The sequence below is a fragment of the Oncorhynchus tshawytscha genome, linkage group LG24 (assembly GCF_018296145.1).
Source record: "Oncorhynchus tshawytscha isolate Ot180627B linkage group LG24, Otsh_v2.0, whole genome shotgun sequence".
Classification (NCBI taxonomy): domain Eukaryota; kingdom Metazoa; phylum Chordata; class Actinopteri; order Salmoniformes; family Salmonidae; genus Oncorhynchus; species Oncorhynchus tshawytscha.
Window position 1 is genome coordinate 18,939,082 of NC_056452.1, and position 9,916 is coordinate 18,948,997.

The 9,916-nt window shown below is 44.7% G+C and overlaps 1 long non-coding RNA gene across 2 annotated transcripts; it reads left to right on the top strand.

Moving 5' to 3' along the window:
• The first annotated feature begins 1,664 nt into the window (after positions 1-1,664).
• On the top strand, positions 1,665-4,405 carry LOC112223491. 2 transcript variants are annotated; one of them, XR_002949332.2, is made up of 4 exons: positions 1,665-3,253; positions 3,497-3,611; positions 3,985-4,173; positions 4,297-4,405. It is a non-coding gene; the product is annotated as an uncharacterized LOC112223491 (long non-coding RNA). The 2 variants fall into 2 exon arrangements; XR_006079810.1 differs by having other exon boundaries at positions 1,669-3,611.
• Positions 4,406-9,916: the final 5,511 nt, after the last annotated feature.

Sequence of the window (9,916 nt, forward strand, 5' to 3'; positions counted from 1 at the left end):
AGATAAAAAAAAAAAATTGTAGCTCCCGACATGTTTCATTTTCCCCCCAAGTAGCTCTCATGCTAGAAAAGGTTGGAGACCACTGGCCTAAAACTACCCAATCTAAATAGTATCTATCCCTCAGGATTGGAAGTGGCCATAACAGTTATAAACTGTTAAAATTCCAGTCATTCAAAATCTTAATTCCAAAATGTCTAACCCCCAACAAAGTGGGAGAAATAGCTACTAGTGTTGATTGTTCTTTCCTCCAGAATTTACAACACACAACCAACATATTTGGTAAATTGTGAAGGAAGAATGTCAAATGTCACTTCAGTAGCCTTTTCAAACTTGAACCAATCAGTGAGGGAGTTCGATTAAGCTGAACCGCGGTGCACCAGTCTATAGGCAAAAGTGTATCATCTCCCTTCTCAAATCGAAATCAAATGTGACTTGTCACATGCTTCGTAAACAACAGGTGTAGGCAAACACTAACATGTTATTTTCCAAAAATGTAGAGTGAAAGAAAACAGTGACAAGGAATAAATACACAGTGACTAACTAAAAACAGTGACTGATGAACAGTAATCTGCGAGGTCGGCCATGTTGTCAAGGCTGAATGGTGCATCATTCGGAAACATACACCTCTTTTCCATATAACATATTTTTGATTTCAGACTAGTCTTCATTTAGGGAGACAGTTAAATCGTTTATATGAAAATAAACTCATTATTCCACGTTCTTAGCCTACATCACTTTTGTTTTGAGCCGAATTCAACATCGACCAGAGTAGGACACCACAGTTGCGTTCAGTTCGCGTAAACGTTTGCTATGTTGCAGAATGGTTAGTACTGAACGACACGTTTCACCCAAACGTCATTGTACGTTTTTGATGTGTCTACGTTGCTCTCGTTTTGTGGGTGTGGCTTGAAGCAATGCGTGGCCATAAAAGGGAAGTGGCCATACTGCCAGGGTTAACCAAGCCAACCCCTCCCAGTGTTTCAACTGGTCATTTAGGACAGCAGTTTCCGTTCAATTGAACTATCCAGAACGAAAAACTTACTCAACGCCGCCCTGGCCTACACCCGGAAGGAAGTCCGGTTCAAAAACGAGTGCAATCACTTTTCACCCGATACAATCTCCTACACAGTGACACCCCGGGACAGATAATCGAATCCCCCCAATCAGCGCAATGTTCAAGGGAGGCTGAGAGCCCCACGCCCAATAGTAATTTGCGGTAGGCGGGATTCCGCGAAAAATGAACTGTCAAACAACAGTATCTCTACTTGCACACTCATCTTCTGCACATCTATCACTCCAATGTTTAATTGCTATATTGTAATTATTTCGCCACTATGTCCTATTTATTGCCTTACCTCCTTTATCCTACCTCATTTGCACACACTGTATAAAGACTTTATTGTATTAATGACTGTTTATTCCATGTGTAACTCTGTTGTTGTTTGTGTCGCACTGCTTTGCTCTAAGACTGTCTGGATGTTTCCACTTACCTGGCTGGGCTGATGGGACAGGTGATGCGCAGTGATTTATCAGAACAGTAGCATTTCTCCCCGTCCTATACCTAGCGTGAAGGTGTACATTAGCTAACTAACGTTAGTTTGACAAAGATGCTTGACAAGCTCTCAAAATAAAACTAATCTCTGAATCCTTACAAACCAAAGTAACGTTTCATTTACACGTGAGTCTCAATATAACCATTAAAAATATCTCACAAGAGTAAGGTTATCGACATTTCTCTAATCTCTACTATTTCGCGGACCACGGTGTTGGTGACTGAACCATATAAATTATATTCTGATGTTTTATGAAGGCGGTAAATAAACTTCACTGGTGCTTTATCGCCACCCTGGACTGGAGTAAAACAGGGTACTTTTGTTTTCTTATCTACACGGACAACAGCTTTTTATGTTATTTGAAGAATCTAAAATGACTGCTGTGCATTTTTCACTACATTGAATAAGAAATAGAGAATGGTTGTGATTTGGCCACTTTGATTTTGAAGTACATTTCATGAATCGGAAATAAAATACCGTGCGAATTGGCCCGAGTAATGTAGTAGCGAATAACTACTGTTGTCAAAGCTGGAAGTTTATTAGCTAGCATAGGCTAGGCTGGCAGCCGGCTGAAAAGATGGCGGAACTGGAAGTTGATGTGGTGCGTAAAGATAATGGTGGGGAATCAAGGATAATTGGAATATAGGAAACGTAGAAAAGCAGCATAAAGTGATGGAAATGCCCCTTCTTATCTTATAGGAGTAGGAGTTTTACGAGAGGCGGGCTTGCTTTGACATTTAGTTCTTTTGGATCAGAAGGATCTCAAGGTGGTAATTTCTGGCGTTTCGTGGGAAGTCGATACTGCAGAGATTTAAAATATTCCTGGAGTGATTGATGCTTGTCGGATGAATCGTGGGGTGAATGAAGAAAAAGTTATCTGTTCTTTTGTTTTTTGATATGGTCTCTCCTTACTCCAGTGCAGTTGGGATATATAAACTACAAAATCAGAGCATTGGTTCCAAGACTAATGCAGTGTGACCACTGTAAAACGTTTGGACATGTTTCAAGAGTTTGCAGAAGGGAGAAGCGGAGATGTCACATTTTCAAAACATATGATATTATCTTTTCCACAACTTGGACATGTTGTAATTGCGGTGGGAACCATGAAGCCACGTATTTGGAATTCCCCACAAGGGTGAAAGAATGAGGTGGCCAAAGTCATGGCTGTCCAGAGTTTTTCATTTGCAGCAGCTGTTATAAGGGTTGAGAGTTTGAGTGGGCTTGAGGATCTCCTGAGCATCGAGCCTGCATTCAGTGAGTTCCAGAAGACCCTCTTCAGCCAAGCCTCGGTGGGCCTGGAGCGCGGTGTCCAGTCCAATGAGGTCAACGAGAAACCGGACACAGGCATCTTACTGTTTCTCGCAAGGCCGTCTCCACACTTCCTGCTCAAGCCTGTACAGAAGTGCATAGAGTGGCTTATACACAGCCCCCCCCATGGATAACTTGTCAGAGGGGTTGTTTTTAGTACTTCTGAGAACTGAAGTTGTCTCACTGCTATGAAAGCTTAATGTAAACTGAAAATAGCTTGACATTTTGTCTACTGGTATTTCTTTCCTGTAGCCCTCACAGATTCCACTTCCACCTGTATAATGGGGAGAGCCTGCTTTCCTGTGTGTTGCCCTTTATACGAGACTAAGGTGTATGTAAGTCATTCAGTTAAAGGACCCCACTAACCTATGGAATTGGCTGGTGGGCTTCAGGTAATTGTTATATGATTTATGAACATAACTATTGGAAGTTGACAGATGTATTATTTTTCATTACATGATCAGCATGTCATCAATGGCTCCATTGGTAGAGCATGACGCTTGCAACGTCAGGATTATGGGCTCGATACCCGGGACCACCCAAACGTAAAATGTATACACTTATGACTATGTCCCTGTGGATAAAGGCGTCTGCTAAATGGCATATAATATATTATCAATGATCAATATATTTAGATTTCCTGACAGAAACCAGGAGTTCCCTTTGGCCAGAGGAACCCTAATCACTGACTGTTACAAAGACTTGGGCTTCATGGGTTTCATCTACACCCTGGTCACTAAGTCAATCAAGGTAAACCCAATACACTGCTTTACGTCTCCATGTTTCCTCAAGTATCAAGCACAGAGCCTCATCTTGACCTGTTAGTCATTTCTGCAGGCATCTTCAGAAAATTCTGGAAACTGCCCAACTTCGAGTGATTTTCTTTTTCCATGCGTCCACCATTTGTACCAGTTTTGGATGCTGTGGAGAAAGTCTGACAATCATATCCAAGCTACTGCCTTATGTTCAGAAAGTTAGATGCAGACTTTTAGCCTCATAAGAAGCCATTCTGTTTTGAAACGTTAACACTTCTTATTGAAGTTAAAAAATGTAACCATAAGAGGTAGTTAACAGGTTAAAACTGTTCAACTCGTACTGACCCTTTCCTTTGTGTCCTTGACAGACTACAAGGATTCCACCTACATGAAAGTGTGCCAGCTGGTTGTGAAGGTGGTCGATGAAGTCCCAGCTGGTGGACACCCTGGCCCTGCAGATCAGCAAGTCACGGCAAGGAGCCCCTGCTGCCCAAAGTGGGCCTGGGCTGCCTCATCGTCCTCCTGCAGAACCAAAATGAGGGCATTGTTGGCCCAAAGTGAGTGAAGAAGAGGCATTGAAAGAATTTTACTCTGAGACTATTTCATCACTTTGTCATCTTAGGCCCTATATTGTCAGAATTTTTGTGTTGCTTCATTGGCGTTGTCTTTGTGCTCTTTAGAACCTCTGGCCAGATGTGTGCTGTGACTTCTTTGGTCCCCACCCTCCAGGCCACGGCATCAGGCCCTTACTCTGCTACCTGGTTCACGCCGTTGTCTCCTCCAGCACTGGTGAGTAGAGGGTTGTGCGGTATCCAGATGTTCATACCTTCATACTGTTTTTTTGTACCATACCGGGGTATACAGTATTACCAAATCTGCACACAAGGGGAGCTATAAAAAAAACTGAGGCAACAGGGATCTTGATCCAAGAGGGGATTGAATGTCTCTGCTCTAACCAAGAAGATTGATCTTGAAATCTAGCCACTTAGCTAGCAAGTTAGCAAACCAAATGCATAACCGAAGCCTGCACTGGATATAATTTATTTGACACATTTTAGTTATACTTAACTTATAGTTATAAACAGGGGCGTAGCATGTAGCCCTCGCTAGGCGGAGGTGCCCCCAAACCAAAACATTTAAAATACTTAATTATTTTTACGGTATTAAAAAGTAATTCCGTTGGTATTTCTAAATACCCCGGTATAAACTCTATATTGCCTAAGCCTAGTGAAGAGCAGTGCTATACCTGCATCTGACTAACTATAGGATCAGTTCACCCTCCTCAAAGCCATTATGTTTCTTCCTTTTTCTTACCCTCTGCTCACTTTTGGCTGCAGATCCTCAGGGACTCGAGACACCTCCCTCCTGCTGAGCCTGAAGCACCCGCTCCCCTCCCTGAGGCACACGGCTGTGGAACAGCTATTGGGAATTGTCACCTCGGGACAGGAGGGCTTTGACCGGGCCTTCCTATAGGAGGCCCTGTTGGAGCGCATGAAGGAGGACGGCCCCGAGGTGGTGGCTGCAACTTTGAAGGCTCTGGAGGTGAGTGGCTGGAACATTAGACTTTCAGGTACGTTCATATTGGAATCTACTAGGATTAAACCTAACTCATCCTATATATCCTCCTCAGCTCTTTCTTGATCCAGAGGACACTGTTTCATGTCTACTCACTGCTGCCATGCGTAGACCTCTCAAAGGCTGGGAACTGGTTAATACTGTTCTCACCTTTTGAAATGTACATCAATCCCCAGGTATCTCCGTATCCATAGTATGATAGTGAATGGGTTCTATGTGCTTCCTCATAGGTGTCCACAGTCGGAGGCAGTGAGGGTTCTGGAGGAACCCAGACTGGTTGAGGGGATCTCTGACCTGAGGGCCCGTGTCATCAGGATCTATTGCCCTTCCTTGTGGTCATCTCGGCCCTGCCGGACTCCCCAGACCTCCAGATGGCCACTTGTGTGGCCCAGTCTCCACCCTCTTATACCAGCACCACCGCACTCAGGGCTGGGCCCATGGTAAACACATAAGACCATGGAGTTTTACAATAAAGGTCATTTTTTTGTCTTTGATGACACTTGGAAATGGCTTACTGAGAATGCTATGTAGGATACTTTTGTAAACAGAGGGATCAGGTATACTCGAAACTCGCTGCCACTAATATAAAGTTCTGCTTGTTAGGATTATTGACTTCCAGACAGTAAGGTTGTCTGTGTACTAACTACATCCTATATCTGCTCTCAGCACTCAAGGATGTGATGGAGAGGATTTCTCAGCCAACCAACATCTCAACACAGACCAAGAACCTGTCTAACATGGACCCCTTCTCCAAACGCAATGCTATGAGTGATTAGTAAACATTTGTTGGTGTATCCAAAGTACCATTTGAAACAAACCTGCCTTACTTTCCTGAAACTGATATGATGATTTTTGGATCTCTCCGCGGCCTAGCTCAGGTAATATCCCTTTTTGCAGCTCGAAATTTGGATTAACATGCTGGTTTCAAGAGGAAATTGTCATAAGTAACACAACTCACCCTTGACCTCATTTGCATGTCTTCTAGCTGGTTGAAGCTGGCTGGTGTGGTAGCGGTCCAGCGGGGCAGCCTGTGGGAGAGGGCAGTGTTCATGGTGCCGAGCCAGACCTTAATGCAGGGCCTGGGGGACGTGAGTGAGACCCAGCACCTCCACACCGCCCAGTGTGTCTACTCCCTGCTGGAGCTTTCAATGCTGGAACTTACCCAGAAAGACATGCCTCAGGTGAGTGGGGGTGGCAGTTTGTACAACTATATAAATCAGAGGTTTCCTTTTGGGATATTTACGTTACGTCTTTCTACGATTTTCATCCTCCAATTCCTTAACCCATTGTATGCTTTTCTGTACTGTTGAAATTGGTCTGAAATGTTTTACCGTCTTTTCCTCTATTGTTGCCTGCAGCAGGAGGATAGTCATGGAAGAGTACCTGTAGAGGGCAGGGCAGAGAGACAGCGTATGGGGTGCTGCTGGTGTCACTGCTGGTGTCACTGCTTAGAGGACTCTTATCTAGTCAAGTGCCACGACGCTTCCTTCAAAAATGTTCCTTTTTCGAAAGCAATTGGCTGCATATTGTTTTTCATCATGTTCAAGTAAAGGCCTGGATATCACCAGTTACTTTAGCCACTTGGTCACACACTGAGTAAGAAGGAAGGAGGCTGACAGATGGCTTGCTTCCTGTCTGGATTTTCTGTCAAGTGAGACATGGTGGAACCCAGAGAAGCTGGACACCAACACGTGCTGCTACTGCCGACTGCTGTGTCGTGTGTTTGATGTCATCGTCGCTGGGGCACGCCAGGGGCCCATTGCAGCCAGCTTCAGGGCCCTGATGACGCTACTTTTCTAGGTACTGAAACTTGATATGTTACACAATGCATTTCAGTGCACAGACGGATGCTTCACTCAACTCATTGGCGCATAGCATCACTCGAAGGATAGTTCATTGTTCCTCTAGGTATGCTACAATATAACGATGATGATAATCAATGTAAGGTAAAGTGTGTTTGGAAGTAGGCGAAACAAAGCAATCTCCCGTTTTTTTTACGATCAACTGTCTCACTTTGTCCACATTATTCCATTCCTCAACCCCCTCCATTAGTCCCAGGTCCACCTGAGTGATCCCCTTGAGCTCTTCAAGTTCCTGTGCCTGGTGTGAGGCTACGGCAGTAACCTAGGAGACCAGCTGGACTGTAAGATCAATGCCATCCTGCAGACCCAAGCCCTCTGTGGGCAGCGCCCTCCTCAGCACCCAGCCAGAGAAGACCCTCACACTGCTGGCATCGGGCTCATCACCAGGTAGCCTTATTGGTGTAATCTATATTTTAACCAGACATGGATCATTTTATTGTATTTCATGTATAGAGTTTGGCACAGTCTGAAAATGACCTGGGGTTTATCAGTGGTCTGGGGTGAGAGAACTGTCTACAGTATTGTGCTACGTTAAGCTTATTGCCTGCTCTGTTTGTGACGGTGTAATAAAACTCACAATCACTGCAGTAGAAGGCATGTGGCTGTAGTATTACTGGTGTATCAGAAACAAAGTTGTAAATGTTTCTTCCCTCCATAGTGGTGCTCTCCCTGCTGGCCTGTCTGAGCTCCTCTGTCTGTGAGGTGAGGAGGGCAGCCACAGCCACCCTACAGACCCTGGCCCAGGTGGACAGCTCTCCCTTTCACCCCACCATCGACAGGCGGGTGAGGGTGAGACACACACACGTGAATACTTCATTTGTATTCTCAATTAAGCATTGTTGGTACACAGTATCAAAATAAATCCTAAACACACACCTATTTTGTCTTCTATTCACATTAAATGTTATTATAAACACTCTTTCCAAATAGATGTGTTTCTGTAGGCCATGAGGAAGTTCTGTGAGGAGGCTGTAACAGGGACAGGCAAGGCCCGGGACAAGACCTGCTAGTGGGGTTGGAGGAGCTGCCGCTCAGTGGTCAGGTGGCCAGCTGCCCTGCCTACACCTCCAAAACCATTCGAGGGCTCTGGGAGAGGTGAGTGGACAGGGAGTGACAACAGACATTTAAGAAGTCCTTGCTGGAATGTGAAAGATTGAAATAACTCGGAGGGCTCTTTATATGGGAGCTCTCATCTGGGTGTTGGAGGTTTTTGTAAAGCCATATATTTTATATTCCTGTCTCCTTTTCTCCTCATTCTGTGCCGCAGCCGGAGCCTGCTGGAGCAGAGCGGGCCGGGGGAAACCCACCATTCTAAAGGACAAATGCCCTGCTCATGCAGCTGGTCCTGGGGAAGTACAATGAACAGGCAGCCCCCCACCTGATTAAGGACCAGGCCTGCATGGAGCTCTTCATTGAGGCCCTGGGCACGGTGTCTAAACCCTACCCTGATATCCCCTGCTTCCAGATCATTGCCTTATTACAGGTACGCAACTGTAGCAGCATACTCTGTGATGCAATGGCTGTATGCTACTTATTTCCAATATTGTAGGCACAAAACAGAAAAATGTAAAAACGTTCAGAAAATTCTCCAATGACAACCCTCTTTAAAAATAATAATAATAATAATCTGTTTCAAAATGTTTTCTCCCATTTGCTCATACTGAACATGACCCTGTTGTCACATCACCTCACACATTCTACTCAGCCCTGTGAGATGAGAAGGTCCAGCAGAGACTCCTGGGGGTTTGACCCAGCAGGAGTGCTGTCTGTGCCCACACCGTTGTCCGTGTCTTCAAGCGGGTGAGGAGGAACCTTTGCATACTGCATCTACTAGCACCACACTAGACGCTAATGCTATCCTCTCACTGTAGAGTGCTGTGGACGGCATGCTAGTGGCTAACGAGCTAGACCCGCAGGCACAAGATGCTGCAGAGGGGAGGAACATCTACTCTAACTGGGCCTACAATAAGACCTAGCTAGATGCAATCACCTCAATGGTTGCAATGCAATTTGACTTGAGTCACTGTGTTTCTGGGCCTTTTTACATAGGAAGGCCAGGACACTTCTCAGGCAGTGCCAGAAGAGGGCGCTGTGTCCTGGGTGAGGGTGACTCATCCTAGAGCTGCTGCAGCACAAGAAGAAGAAGAAGCACAAGAAGAAGTTTAAATAAAATGTTCTCATCAATCGACACACAATACCCCATTATGACAAAGCGAAAACAGGTTTTTAGAATTTTTTTCTCATTTATAAAAAATAAAACACCTTATTTACCTTAGTATTCAGACCCTTTGCTATGAGAATCGAACTTGAGCTCAGGTACATCCTGTTTCCATTGATCATCCTTAAAATGTTTCTACAACTTGATTGGAGTCCTTCTGATTTGGAAAGGCACACACCTGTCTATATAAGGTCCCACAGTTGACAGTGCATGTCAGAGCAAAAACCAAGACATGAGGTCGAAGGAATTGTCCGTAGATCATATATCTCAGACTGGCCAATAAAAATAAAATATTAAGATGGGCAAAATAACAGACACTGGACAGAGGAATTCTGCCTAGAAGGCCAGCATCCCGGAGTCTCCTCTTCACTGTTGACGTTGAGACTAGTGTTCTGCGGGTACTATTTTAATGACGCTGCCAGTTGAGGACTTGTGAGGTGTCTGTTTCTCAAACTAGACACTCTAGTGTACTTGTCCTCTTGCTCAGTTGTGCACTGGGGCCTCCAATCCTCTTTCTATTCTGGTTTGAGCCAGTTTGCGCTGTTCTGTGAAGGGAGAAGTACATCGCGTTGTACGAGATCTTCAGTTTCTTGGCAATTTCTCGCATGGAATAGCCTTCATTTCTCAGAATAAGAATAGACTGAC